We start from the raw sequence: 19057 nt of genomic DNA, 5'->3' as shown, positions 1-19057 counted from the left end.
GCCCCACCTTCGGGCCACCGTAATTCCCTTCGTTCAGGAATGGCGCCCCCTGGAGCAGAAACTCTTGTTTCAAATAGTGGTGCTTAAATAAGTCACTTGGAAAGTGGGGATAATAATAATGCCCTCCTTGTGGAGCAGAAGTCAAAACAGCCAGTGTGTGCTGAGCGGACTCTGTGCCAGGCCCTGAGCTTGATGTGCATTAATACGTTTAATCTACCACAGGCTTTTTTTTTTTTTTAATTATTTATTTATTTTTGGCTGCGGTGGGTCTTCGTTGCTGCACGTGGGCTTTCTATAGTTGCGGTGCGCGGGCTTCTCATTGCGGTGGCTTCTCTTGTGCAGCACAGGCTCTAGGCGCGCAGGCTTCAGTAGTTGTGGCACGTGGGCTCAGTAGTTGTGGCTCGCAGGCTCTAGAGCGCAGGCTCTAGAGCGCAGGCTCAGTAGTTGTGGCCCATGGGCTTAGTTGCTCTGCGGCATATGGGATCTTCCCAGACCAGGGCTCGAACCTGTGTCCCCTGCATTGGCAGGAGGATTCTTAACCACTGCGCCACCAGGGAAGCCCTACCACAGGCTTTTGGGGAGATGCAACTACTATCCCCATTTTACGAATGAGGAACCAGAGGCCCAGAGAAGTCAAGAGTCTGACAGAGCTAGTCTCTGATATCCACTGACAAATACTACTCTGCCAAATAGTAATAGTTCATATCCAATTAAATCTGTCAATAATCCTAGGCAGGTGCTACTTTTATTCCCTACTTTGTAGATGGGGAAACTGAGGCTCAAAGAGGTTAAGTGACTCCCTCAAGGTGCTATAGCCGGTAAGTGTGGGTCAGGATTCAAACCCAGACTCAAACTTGTGCCCACACGGTGTGAAATGAATCTCACAGGGCCTGACTCTCTGTGTGTTGAGGTCTACAAATAATTCTGGCTTGCTTTTTGTCTTATTCTCTGAGACAGTCATTTACTTGATAAGTAATCACTCCCCTGGCAAATGCTTGGGGTGAGAGGTAAGCAGACCCCAGGGGAGGAGACCGGGCCCCTCTCTCAGCTGGCAGGGGCTCAGGAAGTGATGAACCCAACACTTTGGGTCGTAGGGACACAAGAATTTGCTCGTCCTCTACCAGGATGCAGTGTGAGGCTGCTGCCCCCCCAAATCTCTTCTTCCCAGTGATGCCCCCTCCCGACTCTCAGGAAGTTCTGTCTAAGGTGTGACCCACATCCATCTCACGGGTGCTCCTATATCATTTTTATTTTTAACTTAAAAATATATCTTTGGGGAATTCCCTGGCGGTCCAGTGGTTAGGGCTCCGAGCTTCCATTGCAGGGGGTGCGTGTTCGATCCCTGGTTGGGGAACAAAGATCCCGCATGCCAGTGGCGTGGCAAAAAAAAAAAAAAAAATCTATATCTAACTATCTATCTATATATCTTTATTGTCAACCTTCAAAGACTCCCCTGTTTCTCACCAAATGAAGAGAAATGCCCAAGCCTCGCATTTACATCCTTTCTCAGCTGGGACCAATAAATCTTGACAACTTTATCACTTCCTCTTTCTTATATGTAGCCTTTGCTACTTACAACCAGAACTGCTCACAATTCTCTAAGTGTTTACAGTACTTTTAAGCCACCAAAATTTCCGTACTGATCCTTCTATTAGAATATCCGTTCTGCCCCATCTTTTTCTGCCACAATCCTACACATGTTTCAAAGCCAATCTCAAATACCACCTCCTCCAAAGAAACCTTTCTTGACATCCGTGTCTAATATAACCAGTATACCCTGGGAATTTAATGTTTGTTGCATATGTGAATGAATGAACCCTAGCCAAAATGTTCCCCCCTTCCTTGTCATCTCCAGATATTTGTATAGTATCTGTTGTTTAGTTAATAGACATTAATTAATTAATTAAAAGTTGTTAGCAGTTTCAGGTTTATGGCAAAACATTCTTTATACAGTGGGGCAATACAGTGGGGCACATCATCCACGTCATTCTGAAGTTTGCTTTTTCTGCTTAATATCTTAGAGATCTTTCTATATTCCCAGCATTGAGAGCTTCATTGATTGGCTTCATTCATTCAACAAACTTTTATTAAGTGTCAGTGGTATGTCAGGCACTGTGAGAGAAGCTTAGGATATAAAACTGAACAAAATAGACAAAGCTGTCGTCCTTGGAGAGCCGATATTCTTTCTGGTGGAGCAAGATGGACAATAAATGGTAAAGAATAAGGAAATTATTCAGTACATTAGAGGATATGCTCTGTAGAAAAAAGAGAGGGCAGGGTGAGGGGAAGGTGGAGTGGGGAAGGACCCAGCGGGGGCAGGTTGCAGAGTGCAGGGAGCCTGCAGAGCCACTTTGAGGGAGTCCCAGGCCAAGAACGGCAGGACCTAGCAGTGTTCCATCACCCAAAAGCACAGGGGTGAATTTAGCCTGCCCCCATTGCTGGGTGCCTGTCATTTGCCATCAAGAACAACGCTGCAACAAATACCGTGGCAATCTGTCTTTTTGCCCAGGTGTGAAATACCTGTAGAATCAATCCCTGGCCGTGAACTACAACATACTTGAGAGCGATCACCCAGCTGCTCTGCAAGGACGCTGCACCAGGACCGTGAGTCCTCCACAAAGCGCTGCCCCGGGCGCTCTCAAACAGGTAGACTCTTCTGGCCGGTCAGGAGGTCGCTCATATTCCACCAGGAGAGTTTCCAGGGCAGACATCAGCTGATCCGTGGCGGGTCCCCCAGGGCAGGCACCGGAAGTTCACTCGCAGTTGCGGAGATGGGCAGCGCTTTCGGAACCGGTTGACGGGCAATTGGATTAGGGGCTGAAGGCGCCACTGCCGTTACTCAGAGAAGCCACCAGGGGGTGCAGGAAGCCCCAAACTCCGGGGAGATGGACCTTGCAAAAGGCATCTGGACTCTTAGAACCTTCTCACTGGGGTTGTGTGGGGCCTAAGTGCCAAGGTGAGAAAAGGTGGAAGGTGGGAGGAAGGAGGAAAGAGAGCAGGGGTAAAGAAGACGCGGGAAAAGAGGATTAGGGAAAGGGGCTTCCAAGGGTGCCTCCAGACCAGTTTCAGGACTTGTTTGCTCCCTGATCAGGGCTCGCAGCATGGTGCAGACCCCACCAAAGGGAATACAATCTCATATCCATGAATTGAATTCAAGAGTCCAGAACAGACTGGAGAAAAAATTCACAAGGTAAATATGTACAGTATGATGATTCCATTTGTGTAAAAATATTATATTCTCCACAAATAAAAGCTACATATTCTTTAGGGCTGCGTGTGTGTTTACCACATATACGTCTATAGGAAGAAATCTGGAAAGATGAATTTCAAATTGACAACAGTGGTTGCCTTTGGGACTGTGTGTGTGGAGGGGTTCAGGGAATAGGAAGTGGAATGAAGAGGACTTTAGACTTAAATGAAATATTTTACTTTTCTAGGAGTCTAGAACCCTGTTAATTGTGTAATCTAAAATTAAAAATTGTTGAAAAAAAGAAAAAAATGAAGAAAATGAAATAAAAGAAACATCAAATGCCATCCTAGTGTCACATCAATAGAAGTCTTACATGCAGCTCAAGGGGGGTGACAGCCTCCTCTGCTCTGCTGAGAGCATACCTAGGACCTCCTTTCCTCTCCTTGGCTCTGTTCTGTGTGAAGAACAGTGACAGCTCAAGGCACACCAAGAGTTGAAGGTGGGGGGAATTGTGGTGCCACCTGAATGAGGTGTGCAGGTGGGGGAGCACAACCCTTACCCAAGTTGGAAAAACTGGGCTGGAATGGGAACAACTTTCAGGTGTGTATGTGGCAAATGGGTCCCTGCTGACAGACCTCTGCTGGGCAGGGTCCTGCCCTGGGGCAAGATTCCAGGAGTGAAGGATGGTGGAAATTCCAGCCCAGATGGGGTAGAGATTTCCCATCTAGCTAAGTAGGGAAGGTGTGGGCTAATCTGGGGATTTGGAATGTATGCAAGATGAGGCAGCATGATGCTTCCTAGGAATGTAGGAATGCCAAGGATGGACTCCCAGCATCCTATGGGAGGTTGTGGGGGATTTCGTGAAATGCCCACTCAGCTCTGGAAAACAACAGCTGGGAGGCCAGAAGGAGCAGCCATTGAGATGGAGATCAGACCTCAACCGTAGGTGGGCCTCAGTATCTTCATCTGTAAAATGGGTGAGGGCTGGGGTATGGTCTCTGATTTTTTTCCAGTCAACTATGTTCCAGGGTTCATACTCTTCCTTATGGCCCTCAACCTGAGGATTTGCAGTTCCAATCATTAGCCACCAGAGGTCGCCTCTGACAGGCTTGAAAAAGAAAAAAGCCAGCCTGGTCTGAAGAGGTACCTGAGGCTGGGAGTCTCTTTCTTCCTTTATCTCTTTTACGTGACTATTGATTGAGATTAACTCTGTCCCTGCACCGGTGATACAGCAAGGAACACGGTCTCTGAAGTGGAGCTGCTCTCTCCTCTCCCAGCTCCTGTTTTTCTCGCACACCCCACATCTAATCTCTCAGCAGATCCTTTGGGACTCAGACTCGGGCCACTCGGTACCCTTCCACTGCCGCCACCACGCTGTCCAGCCTCCTTCATGTCCTGCCTGGACTTCTGCGGTCATCGCTTCACTGGCCGTCCTACTTCTCACCCTTCTGCCCTCCACAGCACGACTCAGAGCCTGTCCTGCCTCTGCTCAGAACACTCCCAGCCCTGCTGGGTTCCTCCCCAGGGACCGGCCCCGTGGGGTTCTGCTCCCATCACACTGAGCACGGCTTCCTCCCTCCCCCCTCACTCTCCACTCCAGCCACACTGGCCTCCCCGCTGTCTCTCACGTGGCAAACTCGTGCCCTGCCTCAGGGCCTTTGCCCTTGCTGTTCCCTCTACCTGGGGCTCTTTCTCCAGGCAGCCCCGTGGCCCCTCCCTCACTTTATTTAGGTCTCTGCTCAAACTCACCCTCCAGAGGAGACCCCTTATTAAAATATTCTGGTCGCCGACTCTGTCTCCCTGCACATGCCGCTCCCGTTTTCCTCACTGTGGCCTTGATGCTGTTACGTGTTCTCTCGTGTACCTTGTTTGGTGTCTGACTCCCACCAGCATCAGCTCGACAAGGGTGGGGACCATGTCTGATTTGTTCCTGGCTGAGGCCCTGGTACCTAGTATGTGCCTGGCACACAGATAAGCTCAGGAAATATTTGTTGACTGATGAGTGACAGGGGAGACCTTGAGAAGGGACAGCTGGGCGTGAGGGTAAGAGTGATTTTCAAGTCCCTGGGTGAGTGACAGGTGGAGGGGAGCTGGGCTGCACTGATGGAGGGGGGATCCTCTCCTGTTGGGGGGCACCGCGCCCTCATCTCAACCTCCTCACACTTCTGTCCCCCACCCTCCCGCAATGCCCCTGACTTGCTGGGGGCCAGAGGCAGGCTTCTGACCCTTTTGGTGCCACAGGCCTTCTCTTCACCTCTTCCCTCTGCAGGACTGTGTGTCCTGGGTCCTCGGGAAGAACCCAGGCCCTGGAGACAGGGCATCTGGGTCAGGCCTGGGCCTGTTTCCCCATCTGTCTAGTGAGGTAGCCAGTGAGAGGCAGATGCCCAGGCCCAGGTCCAAAGGGGGGGGATGGGCTGATGTGAAGGGGCTGTGTCCTCTGCCCCTCCCCACTCCAGACACTGGCAGTGTGGCCGGGCCCCTCGAGGACAGCTGAGCTGTTGGCTTCCTGCCTGGTTCCAAACCTGAGAGCAGATATACCGGGGAGGGGATAGTCAGTGGCGAGGCCTGCGGAGCTGCTCAGAGCACCAGAAGCCAGCCCTGAGGGGAGAATCAGAGGGTCCCAGGGGAAGGAACCCCAAAGCTTCTGGTTTTCCCAACCCAGAATGTTCTTCCCACCTCGCCCAGGCTTCCTTCACTCTCATGGCATGTTCACAATTTTGGCCATGCCCAGAGTCTGCCATAATGATTGTTTCTTAACGTGTTTTCTTCAAATCAACTGGCTAAGATTGAATTCGAATAATTTTAGACACACAGAAAAATACAGAATGACATTATGAACTACATACCCAATACCCAAATTTAACATTGGCATTTTCCATATTTGCTTCATTTATTTCTTTCTGAAATATCTTAATGTGAATTATAGATAGCATCAATTTTTGTCCCCAAATACTTTAGTTGGCATGTCCAAAACGTAAGGCTATTCCCAGGACCACCGTTTCACTTAATAATATCAACATTTCTCTGATATCTAATATTTAGTCCACAACTGACTTCCTTAATTTTCTCCAAAATGTGTTTTACAGTTGACCATGGATTCATTGTAAAAGGAAACTTGACACACGAAATGAAAAGCAAGTATCTTCTGCCATGAATAGAATGTACCTCTGGAAATGGAGACAGTGTTTCAGGCTGATGCAGTGCCCAGGTTGCAGCTGAGGCCTGCTCTCTACTTGCTATGCAGGAGACTCGTGGGCACTGGTGTCAAACACAGAGCAGCAGAGAAGACTTTCTCACTGATGTAAGGAGACTTGAAAAGGACTCAGGAAGGGAATCACCTTTTCCACGTTGGGGTCAGAGTTATTTAATGCGGGACTGGTCTGCAGGGCCAGGGAGGTGTGGGCGGGCCAGGAAGGTGGCCCATTCCCAAGACTCCAGAAGGTTCTGGGGAAGGACCTGGGATTCCCGGAAGACCATGCTGCAGTGGGAAGAACGCTGGAGGGGAGGTGGGAAGGGGTGGATCTGTCCCTGCTCTGATTTGGGCCTCTGTGTTTCTGTCTGTAAAGCTTGGGAAATAGTGATGCCAGGACAGGCCTTCCACCCCACCCCTCCCCCGCTCCTGCCAGGGATCCTGAGGACCTGCGTGACCTTCCTGCCCTGGATTCCCATCTCTTCCAGCTCCATACCTCTTTCTCTGTTCCCCTCCTGTGCTCTGGCTCGGTCTTCTTGCTCACTCTCTGGGCTGCAGCCCAGACGTGACTTCCTTCTAGAAGCCTGCCCTGCCCCCTCGTCTGGATCCCACAGCTGCCCGTGATCACTCACAACTGTAATCCCTGTGCCTTCTCTGTCTCCTCCACTGGCTGTGGGCATGGAAAGCAGAGAGCTTCTGTCTTGTTCACCACTGTATCCCCAGCCCCCACCTCAGTGCCTGGCACATAGTAGGATCTCAGTAAATTTGTTGAATGAACAAATGATTATTATTGCATTTCTCATCCCAATCTCTTTGCCTCTTCAGGAGTTTCAGAATGGGCATTTGGTCCTTCATTCACTCATATACATATATATATATATTTTTTACATTTTCTTTCTCCATTCATCTGTTGATAGACACATTGTTTCCATGTTTTGGCTATTGTAAATAATGCTACAATGAATATGGGGGTGCAGAAATCTCCTAGAGATAGTGATTTCATTTCCTTTGGGGCTATACTTGGGAGTGGAATTGCTGGCATGGTAGTTCTATTTTTAATTTTTTGAGAAACTTCCATACTGTTTTCCAGAGTGGTTGTGCCAGTTTACCTTCCCACCAGTAGTGCACAATGGTTTCCCTTTCTCCACATCCTCACCAACACTTGTTATCTCGTCTTTTTTTTTTTTTTATCTCTTGTCTTTTTGATGACAATCATTCTGACACGTGTGAGGTGATATCTCTGTGGTTTTGACTTGCATTTCCCTGATGATTAGTGATTTTGAGTACCTTTTCATGTACCTGTTGGCCATTTGTATGTCTTCCTTGGAGAAATGTCTATTCAAGGATCATTCCCCTGAAGCCCATGCACCGCAATGAAGAGTGGCCCCCCTGCTCAACGCAACTAGAGGAAGCCTGTGCGCAGCAATGAAGACCCAACACAGTCAAAAAAAAAAAAAAAGTACTTTAAAGGATCAATCCCTTATCAGATACATGCTTTGCAAATATTTTCTTCTATCCTTTAGGTTGCCTTTTTATTTTGTTAATTGTTTCTTCTTTTTTAAAAAATAAATTTATTTACTTATTTATTTAATTTTTGGCTACATTGGGTCTTGGTTGCTGCATACAGGCTTTCTCTAGTTGCAGCCAGCGGGGGCTTCTCTTGTTGCAGAGCATGGGCTCTAGGCGCGCAGGCTTCAGTAGTTGTGGCACGTGGGCTCAGTAGTTGTGGCTTGCAGGCTCTAGAGCACAGGCTCAGTAGTTGTGGCACACGAGCTGAGTTGCTCTGTGGTATGTGGGATCTTCCCAGACCAGGGCTCAAACCTGTGTCCCCTGCATTGGCATGTGGATTCTTAGCCACTGCGCCACCAGGAAGTCCTGTTAATTGTTTCTTTTGCTGTACAGAAGCTTTTTGGTTTGATGTAGTCCTAGTTGTTGATTTTTGCTTTTGTTGCTTGCGCTTTTGGTGTCATATCTAAAATATTGCCAAAACCAGTGTCGAGGCATTTTATACTCATGTTTTCTTGTAGGAGTTTTACAGTTTCAGATCTTAGGTTTAAGTTTTTAATCCATTTCCAGTTAATATTTTGAGTGTTGTAAGATAGGGGTCCAATTGCATTGTTTGCATGTGGATATCCACTTTTCCAAGCACTATTTATTGAAGAGACTATCTTTTCCTCATTGAGCATTCTTGGTTCCTTTGTCAAGTATTAGTTGACCATATATGTATGGGTTTATTTCTGGGCCCTCGATTGTTTTTATACCGGTAACATACTGTTTTGATTACTATCGTTTTGTAATATTGATTGATATTTTTAAAAGATCTGCCTGCACTGGGTGGAAGATGGATGTGGGGAGAGAGGGCAGGAGTGGCCCAGAGTCTGAAGCAGGGTCCAGGCATAGATGGGACAGGTGAGCCCATTTTGTGCCCATCCCCAGGGTGAGGAGTCTGAGGAGTCTGTGCTGAGAATGGGCCTGGGGCTTGCAGTGTCAGGACCTGCGGGTTGGGCCCCAGCAAGAGAGAAAGGGAGGTGGGGCTCCTGCAACACCGCAGGCTCATTTGCATCCGAGTTGCATACAGAATAGAGAGGTCAAGTTGAAAGCTGAAAAGGCCTGCTCCAGGCCCTTAGGTGGAGGGTCTTGGGTGTTAAGTTTCCACAAAGATTCTGTCTCTGGGGCCACGACCTTCCCCTTCTAGAGGGGCTCTACTCCCCCCAGCTGCACTCTGGCCTGGCTCTGCCATCTGGGGTTGGAACACTAGGAGGACAAAGGCCCCTCACTCTCAGCACACTCTTCCCCTGCAAAATCCCATCTGTCAGGCCCAGCCTCTGACCTTCCAGGCTCACAGGCTGTAAGCGTTGGGGCGGGGAGACCCCCGAGCCCTGAGGAGACCCAAGCCTCCCCTCCCAGCCTCCACCATCTGTCCTGGTCTGCACAGGCGTCCTCTTGCTCTGCCACCTGATCACTGAGATCCAGGCTAGTCACCTCCCCTTTCTGGGCCTTGGTTTCCCCATGTGTCACATGCAGAGTTGGGATTGGGTGGAGTATCATTTGTCACAATTAGAAAAATACTGGGGAAAATATAATGGAATAGGAACAAAAAGGTGTTATTAAATTCTAGTCTACCTTCAAGTAAAAGAAGCCAGGCACATGTACTTCCTTGAGGAAACCACACTTGGTGCAAGGGACGAGAAGAGGAGTAACTTTGACTCTAGAGCTATACCATTAAGTACAATAGCCACTAGCCTTGTGTGGTTGTTTTCATTTAAATTAATTAAAATTCAATAAAGTGTAAAATTCAGTTCCTCAGTTGTGCTTAACCACATTTCAAGGTCTCAATATCCATGTGTGGCTAGTGGCTACTCTACAGGACAAATATAGAACATTTCACCCACATAGAACGTTCTAGCGGACAGTGCTGCCCTAGAGGATTTATTTGGTACATCTAATTAAAAATAGTTATCCCTCTTTTCTCCTACTGTGGGAAACACTGGGTTTGATTTTTAACCTCACAGTGAAAACCACCATCTCTTTCTTTCTCTCTTTTCTTTTAGGGTATTGTACTTTTTTTTTTTTTTTTTTTTTTTTTTTTTTTGCGTTACGGGGGCCTCTCACTGTTGTGGCCTCTCCCATTGCGGAGCACAGGCTCCGGACGCACAGGCTCAGCGGCCATGGCTCACGGGCCCAGCCGCTGCGCGGCATGTGGGATCTTCCCAGACCGGGGCACGAACCCACGTCCCCTGCATCGGCAGGCGGACTCGCAACCACTGCGCCACCAGGGAAGCCCCTAGGGTATTGTACTTTTAAAAATATTTTTTATTGAAATATAGTTGATTTACAATATTGTGTTGGTTTCAGGTGTACAACAAAGAGATTCAGTTTATATATATATATATATATATACATATTCTTTTTTAGACTCTTTCCTATTATAGGTTATTACACGATATTGAGTATAGTTCTCTGTGCTGTATAGTAGGACCTTGACTAACGTCTCTTTCCACTCTGACTTGCCCTGGTGTCAGGTGATGGCCTAAGGACCATTTCACTATCACAGTCTAAGGGATGAACATGATGGGCATCTAGGGTTTTAGACTGAAGGGATTCTAAGGATTTGATGACCTCAGGATTTAAAACTTCTGGGATTTTCAGGTTCAAAACTTGTCCACACTCCTGAAACCTGAAGGATTTGAGAGTGGAGAGCTGATGGAGCTCAGCTGGGGCCAAACCCCACCCCGATCCTCAGGCTTGTCTGCTCCCTCCCCTACTTCCCTTAGTGGCCCACCTGCCCCTACCCCCAGAGGACTGTTGGACGCCCTAGGTATTTGTGCTGGCACCTGGTGCAGCTGGCTTCCTGGCTCCAGGACCCAAGCCCATGTGCTCTCTGCCAGGATTTGAAGAGATCTATTGGGAGCCCCCGTGACTGTGCTGTATAATCTCTGATATTGTCATTAGCATAGCACTCTTTTATTGAGCCACACCCTGGCCAGGTTTTGCTGGCATCATCTTGGGTACTCAAGGTAATACCTTACAATGTAGCTGAAATTATTCTTCTGATTACAGATGAGGAAACGGAAAGTTCAGAGTTTAAGGAACTTTCCCAAGTCAGGCAGCTAGTGGGTGGTAGAGCTGGGATTGGAACCATGACTTGTTGACCCCAGAATTCCCAGTCTTGACCTTAAACTGCTGCTCTTTATGTTTAAAATAGAAACTCCCCTCTGTGGCCTACAGACTCTCAGCAATTTAACATCAGTCTCTTCCTCTGCCTGCATTCTAGCCACTGGCTTTTTGGCTCAAATGTACTAAGCTCATTCTTACCCCAGGCCCTTTGCACATGCTGCTCCCTCTCATCCTTCCTCTTGATTTCCACGTGGCTGCCTCTTTCTTACCTTTTGTGTCTCACCTCAGAGGAGAGGCCTCCCTGACCATGCTATATAAAGCAGCCTCTTTTCTTTCATGCCTGTTTCCTTACTTTGCTTTATTTTTATTTATAACATTTCTCATTTCTTGGTTCACGTGCTCATCTATTGTTCTGTCTCCCTCACTAGAATGTAACTCCTTGTGTTTTCATCTCTTCCTAGTAATTGGCACAGACCAGGGGCTCAGATGATATTTGTTGAATGATTGAATACATCTTGAAAAAAGACAAAGGAAGTCAAGGAGGGAGGTCTGCAGGGGCCTCCAAACAAGTAGCTGCCTTCTCCTAATTGTCCAGACAGAAAGCTGAGCCTCAGAAAGATGGAGAGGCAGAGGCATGCTCCGCCCCAGCCGCAGCTCAGGGATAACAGTCCCACCTGGACAGCTCAGCCCTGTTTTTATACTTGCCAAGCCCTTTCTCAGATGCTATATCCTGGGAGCTATCATCACTTCCATTTACCTGATAAAAGCCCGAAGCCTGCAAGGTCAGGAGACTCCCAGCTGGGAGGGTCACTGTAGTGTCAGAGCAGGGGTCCCAGGTTTCCTGTCTCTGTGCAGGTGCTGGCTTCACTCTCAGCCCTTGCTGGGGCAAGGGGTTGAAAAGAACAGACTCTGCATCCAATCTCCCTCCCCAACACAATAGAAAGGGGCCACAGACCTGTCCACAGTGAGCTTTACTCACTGTTGGGTTTTACTCTGATGGAACAGCCCAGGATTCAAGCCAGAAACTTTTTAGTGGAACCAGAATTTCACTCTGACCCATAACAGTAATTCCAATAGTAGCAGTGGTAGTAATCATGAGGTTCGTTGATCACTTACCATATGTGACAAGTCCGTGCAGAATGCTTGGTTCCCATTATCTCATTTGACTTTCATAACATCTTTGTGAAGCAATATCACCACTCCCAGTTTGTAGTGGTGGAGATGTAGCTCAGAGAGGTGGAGCCACTTTTCCAGGATCACACAGCCAAGAGAATGTGGAACCAGCATTTGAACACATGTCCATCAGGGCCCCCCACCTGCACCAGTCACCCCTCTGGAAGGCCCTTGGGAGGAGAGAAGCAGGGAGGTTGGGGAATGTACGGGAGCAGTGGACAGGCTCTTTCTCAGTTCTGTTCTCAAGTATTAATTGAGTGCCTGCTGTGTACACTGGGCTGGATCCTGGGGTGTGGGAGAGGAGCAGGCCAGTCCCTGCCACCCCTAGTGCTCACTGTTGCCTTCTTGGGGAGAGTAGACCTGTAAATGGACATGCAACACAATCTGATACATCGGGAAAAATCCAGGAGACTCGGAAAAGGGTCTCCCAGCTCAGCCGGGGAGGGGGTCAGGAAAAGCTCCAGGAAGTGACTTCCACAGGACAAGGCGGAGTGAGCCAGAAAGAGCATTGCAGGTGTTGGGCACACAGGGGGACATCAGGGTGGCGGGTGGGCACAGCTCCAAGCAGCCGGATGTTGCTAGGTTGGGCTGCACAGGGCTGGGGGTGGGAGAGTAGAGGCTGTGGGGGTTGGGCTCTCCGGGTGCTCCTCCTGAGCTGAGCTCTCCCCTGCTGCGTCTCCTGGCTGCTTCTTCCTGGGAATCCAGGGCCACTGGGGCCCCATGGTCTCATGGCTCTGTGGTTGCTCTGATCCTGCCTAGTTTAGAATCAAATCCTTTCTAAGGACAGAAACCCAGAATCTCGCTTGGGTTGTGTATTCAGGGCACCTTTCCGAGTCCACTCAAGTTGAATGTTACTACCTCCATTGTACAGATGGAGAAATTGAGGCTCAGAGATAGGAAGGGCCAGCAGGATGTGTCCTGGAATATCCCCACTGGAAGCTGGGCCTGATTCTTTGGCCGGTGGAACCTGGCCCCCTGGAGGCACTGCGGTAGTTTGATAGGCATGTGTGGTGGGGACTGGAGACTGAGGACAGTTCCTGGGTCTGGGAAATCTGGTCCCAGGGGAAGCAGCCTGTACTTTAAGCAAGGCACTGGCAGAGGAGGAAGGGCCCCTTGTCACATCCTGGAGACGCACCTTCTATAGATGGTGTTTTCACTGTTCCTGTGGGCTGTTTAGGAAGTGTTCTGAGGACATAGGACTTCAGGGTTGAGTATGTTTGGGAAACAATGGAGGAAGCAAAGAGAAAGAGGAGTTTCTGCTCCAGGCCTTCTCAGAGTCTTTACTATGGTTAAGTGCGTTGCCAATCTCTAACTGCAGGAAAAGTAGGCAAAGAAGTGTGGACCCTGCCTTCTGGAAGCTCACAGTTGGTAGAGGAGACCCAAACACAGGAACACACTGAATGTCAGGAGGTTGGAGAGCTATGAAAAGAAATGTGAATGATGGGGGGGAGGATGAGGGTTTTCCCTGGGAGGATGGCACTGAGGATGAGACTGGAAGGACGTGAGGGAGGAGGTGAGGAGGCAGCTGTGTCTGGGGGAAGAGAGGCCCAGGCAGTGGGAACAGCATGTGCAAAGGCCCTGAGGCAGGAGGGTGCTTGGTGTATTTGAGAAACAACAGGAGGGTCAGTGGCTGGAACAAGATGGGCTGAGGGAGAAGGTGGTAGGACATGGGGTTGACAGGGATCAGCTTCCAAAGGCCCCTGTATTCAAAGCTTGTTGGGGAGCCCTTGGAGGGTTTGGGCAGGGAGTGATGATGCCTGGGGACACGCTGCCTCAAGAGCTTGTACTATCAAACAACCTCATAAGAACAGTAGCAGAAGAAACAACTATAGCATGTAGAGGGTCAGTAGGGATATCATGCCTCTGATAAACCTGGGAGGTAGGCATGGTTAACACCTGTTTTCCAGGTGAGGAAACTTAGGCTTAGAAAGAAGTGCTTGCATCTACATAGTAGGTGCTCAAAAATATTTCTGGAACAAATAAATGAATTGAGAGAATATTTTAAAAATCTTTCCATATCACTTAATATTCTTCAAAAACATCATTTTTAATGGCTGTATGGTATTCTGTTCCTGTCCAATTCACCATGCATTGCCCTGTGGCCAGGAAATTAGGTTATGTTTTTTTTGGGGGGGGAGGGGCATTAATAGCAATGCTATAGTAAATATTATTGTTGTTAAATCTTTCTGAATCTCTTTCATTATTTGGTTAGGGTAGTTTCTTTTTAGAAACAGTTGCTAGATCAGAATACAGGACTATTGACACAGCACAAAATTTCTCAAAATTTTTTTTTTTTTTTTTTTTTGCGGTACGCGGGCCTCTCACTGCCGTGGCCTCTCCCGTTGTGGAGCACAGGCTCCGGACACGCAGGCCCAGCGGCCATGGCTCACGGGCCCAGCCGCTCCGCGGCATGTGGGATCTTCCCGGACCGGGGCACGAACCCATGTCCCCTGCATCGGCAGGCGGACTCCCAACCACTGCGCCACCAGGGAAGCCCCTCTCAAAATTTTTTGAGAAAAGTGACTCGCCCTCCAGAAAGAACATCTCAATTGACTCTCTCAGCTGCCATGTTGGGAGGGACATATTTGGGCTGAGTTTTCTTTTAATTCACTACCTTATTCTGTTCTCTCATAGAATATCCTTAAAAGTGTTGTTTATTTTGTTTAAATGGATAATATGTTTATAAGGTACAAAATCCAAAAGGTTTAAAAAATACTTTCTGAAAAGCTTTTCTCTTTCCCCTGTTCCCCAGTCAGCCCAGTAGCCACCACTAGGACCAGTTTCTGGTGAGTCCTTCCAGAGGAATTCAGATACAAGGAAATGTGTATGGAGAGAACACCCTTTGAATTAAATGAAACAAAACAAAATACAGCCATGGGGTGCACAGAGATAGGGAATTGACATCTGAGGCTGATTTCATCTTGGTTTCAAGCTGAGTGAAGAAAACACCGCCAAGCATACACCCTGAGAAAACCATAATTCAAAAAGACACATGCACCCCAATGTTCATTGCAGCACTATTTACAATAGCCAGATCATGGAAGCAACCTAAATGTCCATCAACAGATGAATGGATAAAGAAGATGGGGTACATATATACAATGGAATGTTACTCAGCCATAAAAAGGAATGAAATTGGGTCATTTATAGAGACGTGGATGGACCTAGAGACTGTCATACACAGTGAAGTAAGGCAGAAAGAGAAAAACAAATATTGTATATTAACACATATATGTGAAATCTAGAAAAATGGTACAGATTTGCCATTTGCCCGTTTGCAAGGCAGAAATAGATACACAGATGTATGGAACAAACGTATGGACAACAAGGGGGGAAAAGGGGGTGTGGAATGAGATTGGGAGATTGGGATTGACATATATACACTAATATGTATAAAAGAGATAACTAATGAGAACCTGCTGTATAGCACAGGGAACTCTACTCAGTGCTCTGTGGTGACCTAAATGGGGAGGAAAACCAAAAAAGAAGGAATATATGTATACATATAGCTGATTCACTTCGCTGTACAGCAGAAACTAACACAACATTGTAAAGCAACTCTACCCCAATTTAAAAAAAAAAAGAAAACACTGCCAAGGTCAGGCTGCTGGAGGAGGCAACAAAGCAGTCACAGGTCTGTGTACAGGGCGAGATGTTACTGTTGCTCACGTGCTGGGTCAAGATAAGGCTTAAGGATCCTCCAGCTCCCTGTGATCTGGGGACCGTTAATGATAGTTTGTGCACCTTCTTATTCTTATGGGCTCCCCTCCCCACCCCACACAGTGGGGAAGGGGAAGGACTGGGACGCTTTCAATGACTCTAAACTGGCACCAGGTGCTTAACAAATCCTTGAAATAGAGGTTGTTACCAGTATGTTGTTGGCACGTGAAGATGCTCAGCGTCCTGGAATCTGAGCGTGTCCAAATAATCTCTCTTTGTGTGGCCTAATTTGGAATGCGGGGGAAGTTCCTTCTGCCCTCTGTTTGCCTCACTTTCTTAATCTGGGAATGAGGCTCAGGGTTTTGGGGTTGTTTGTTTTAGACTCCAGGGCATGCAGGGCAGAGGCAAGCTTTGAAGATGCAAGGCTCAGCAGGGCCTTTATTCAGGCATCTCAAATATCTCCCAGCTCCTGATTAAAACTATACATTTCAGAGAAAAATTAGACCATGACACCATTGTTGTCATTCCTGTTTTAATGACAGGGAAGCCGAGGCCTGAGAGGCACTCTAGCAATGTGTTCATATGGTCATATGCTTTTGTACAATTTTCCAAAGTGAGGTAATTTAACCTCATTCTGTTAATACCACCATCTCCTTCCATTCCGACTTCACCTTGTGTCAGCTGATGTTGGAGTGAGTGTGAGCATTTTGGGGATCTGGCTAAGAGGACTTTAACATTTAATTTGGGTTTAGTAGTTTTATTTATGTTGTTTCCAGTCACTTTTGTGAGTAGATAATTATTGCCAACTGCCCTAGTAGAGGAATGGCTTCCAGGAATACCCCTACCTGGCACACTGAGCTGACTCAGCTGGCACTGTGACATGAAAGCGCAGAGTCAGAGGTCATAGCTCCATATACATGGACGGTCCTACAGTGTCCAACACCACCAGTATGAGGTAGTAGAGGAGAAGTTTGGAATGTATACATGGAACCGGAAGCTTGTTTATGGAAAGTTTTATGGAGGTACGTCAAACAGGTAATTCACAAAAATAATGTTATTTTTCTGGACTTTGTAATCTTTGTAGAATTTGTCATTTGTTGAGGTTTCTTTTGTCTTTCTAACCAAATCACCACTTTATTACCTAATTTGATATCTGTAATTTTGTAGTCCTTTTCTTAAATAACACTCCCTAAATAGTTTAAGCCCCAGGAAGTACAAAGTCTGGACCTGCTCCTACTCAGTTTTCTCTCTGTCGTTTAGGATCACAGACCCTCCTTGCCTCTCCTCACTGCTACTGTCAAACTGCAGTTACACGGTAATATAACAGAATGGCTGAGAGGACTCCTGCTGGATCCAGACAAACCTTAGTTTTCTCATCTATAAAATAGGAATATTAATAGAATCTCTCTCCTCAGAAAGTAATGAAGGCAAATGAGAAAATGTGGGTACATTTGAGCACAATCTAGCAGAGGGCATAGTTAGTGCCAGGTTTGATATTTAGCTGGTCCTCAGAGACTCCCTGTTTATGATGGTATCTGTTCGGATATGGTTAGTTGGTGCCCGTGCCAGAACATGCAGTCATTGTTAGCTATTGGTTTATTATTAGGCCTCCTCCCCCACCTGTCCAAGGCATGTACACAGTCAGTGCTCAGTCACTGACAATTCAATCAGAGAATGAAAAACACCATGTGGGATAGAAAGAGGCTGAGTCCAAACTGAGCAATGCCCTACACCCAAACAGTGACTCACAGCTAAAAAATTTGCTCATCTGGAAGGTGTGTTAGAGTTAAGTTTTCTAATTCTTTTTAAAAAAATGTATATTGTTTTCTCTTGACCGGTTTAACTATTGGAAATTTGGAAAATTCATACAAGCAGAAAGAAGAAATTAACTGCTGTTATTATAAATGTTTATACATATAGTACATATGATATTACCATTATGTATTTAATGCATATTTATGTTGTACATAGTGCTTTGAAACATACTTTTTAAAAATTTAATACTTTCTTAGTGTTTTCCCCATACTTTAAGTGTATTTTAACCACATCATTTTTAATGACTGTATAATATTCCTCATCAGAAAGTGGGGATAATTAAAGGTACCTATCTCAGAGGGTTATACCATGAACACTGACAAGAGTTTTGTCATGCAAAGCTAACTGGTATGTAAAAAACCCAGTTCTTCTGCAGGATGGATTTATATAACCAATCTCCTTTCACTGAGCACTGAATTTATTTCCATTATTTTGCTATGATAAATAACGCTGGACTATATTAATCTTTGCTCACATCTTTGGTTATTTCCTTAGTAAATTTCGGGACTGCTGGGCATGCACATCTTAACGCTAACCCACTCATCATTGTGCAGTGAGGGGAACAGAGAGGGAAATGGGCTTGCACTGGCTCACACAGCGCGTCAGCTGAAGTCGGGATTAGGAACCAGCTGAGGACCAAGAGAAAGTCCCGGGTGAGCAAGGAAAAGAATTAGGTGCCTGAGCTAAAGAGGCTGCCCGAAGAACCTGAGGCCAGGGGGGAGGTGAGCGGCGAGGAGGGGCTGCGGAGCCGGGGCGCTTCCTCGCCCTGCCGAAGCTAAGCGGTCGCCTGGCAACGCGGGCCGCGCGGCGTTCGAACGGAAGAGAGAAACCAATCAGGATTTCCAGGGCAAACCATTCCGGTGTCGGGGGTGGGAGTGGGGCGGCGCGCTCACTTCCCCTTCCCCTGCGCCCCAGGACCTTCGCTCTGTTGGGGGCCTTGGGACAGTCAGGTCCCCCGGCTTATCTCAGTTAAGGAAGACAGCTCCGAAGAGGCCCCGCGGGTCCTCACGTGGGGCTGAGGCCTCCTGAGCCGCGTTGGGTGCGGCCGTTCCCCGCCTGGGTCCGAGCTGTCAGCCTCCTCAAGACCCGCACTGGAGGAGCCGGGCTCGCCTAGCGTGGGCTCCAGGTGAGGGCACGGGTGGTCCGGGGCGCGAGCCCGGGACTAGGGGGGGCTCCATTCACCGGGCGCCTGCGGTGCGCGTCCTCCCCGAGTCGTACCAGCGGAGAGGTTGTGGTACCCCATTTCACAGATGAGAACGCTGAGGCTCAGGAAGGCAAGTGTCCTGCTCAGGCGAAGTCTGGCAGAGAATCCGATTCAGGTCCTTCTGCTCCATCTCTCAGCCTCTACTCTAGATAGATCTAGATTTACCTAGATTTACCGGGTAACCGGTGGTCACTTTCTTAGACTTATC

This window comes from Hyperoodon ampullatus (assembly GCF_949752795.1).
Source record: "Hyperoodon ampullatus genome assembly, chromosome: 14".
Taxonomy (NCBI): Eukaryota; Metazoa; Chordata; class Mammalia; order Artiodactyla; family Ziphiidae; genus Hyperoodon; species Hyperoodon ampullatus.
Note: the sequence above shows the minus strand (reverse complement) of the source record.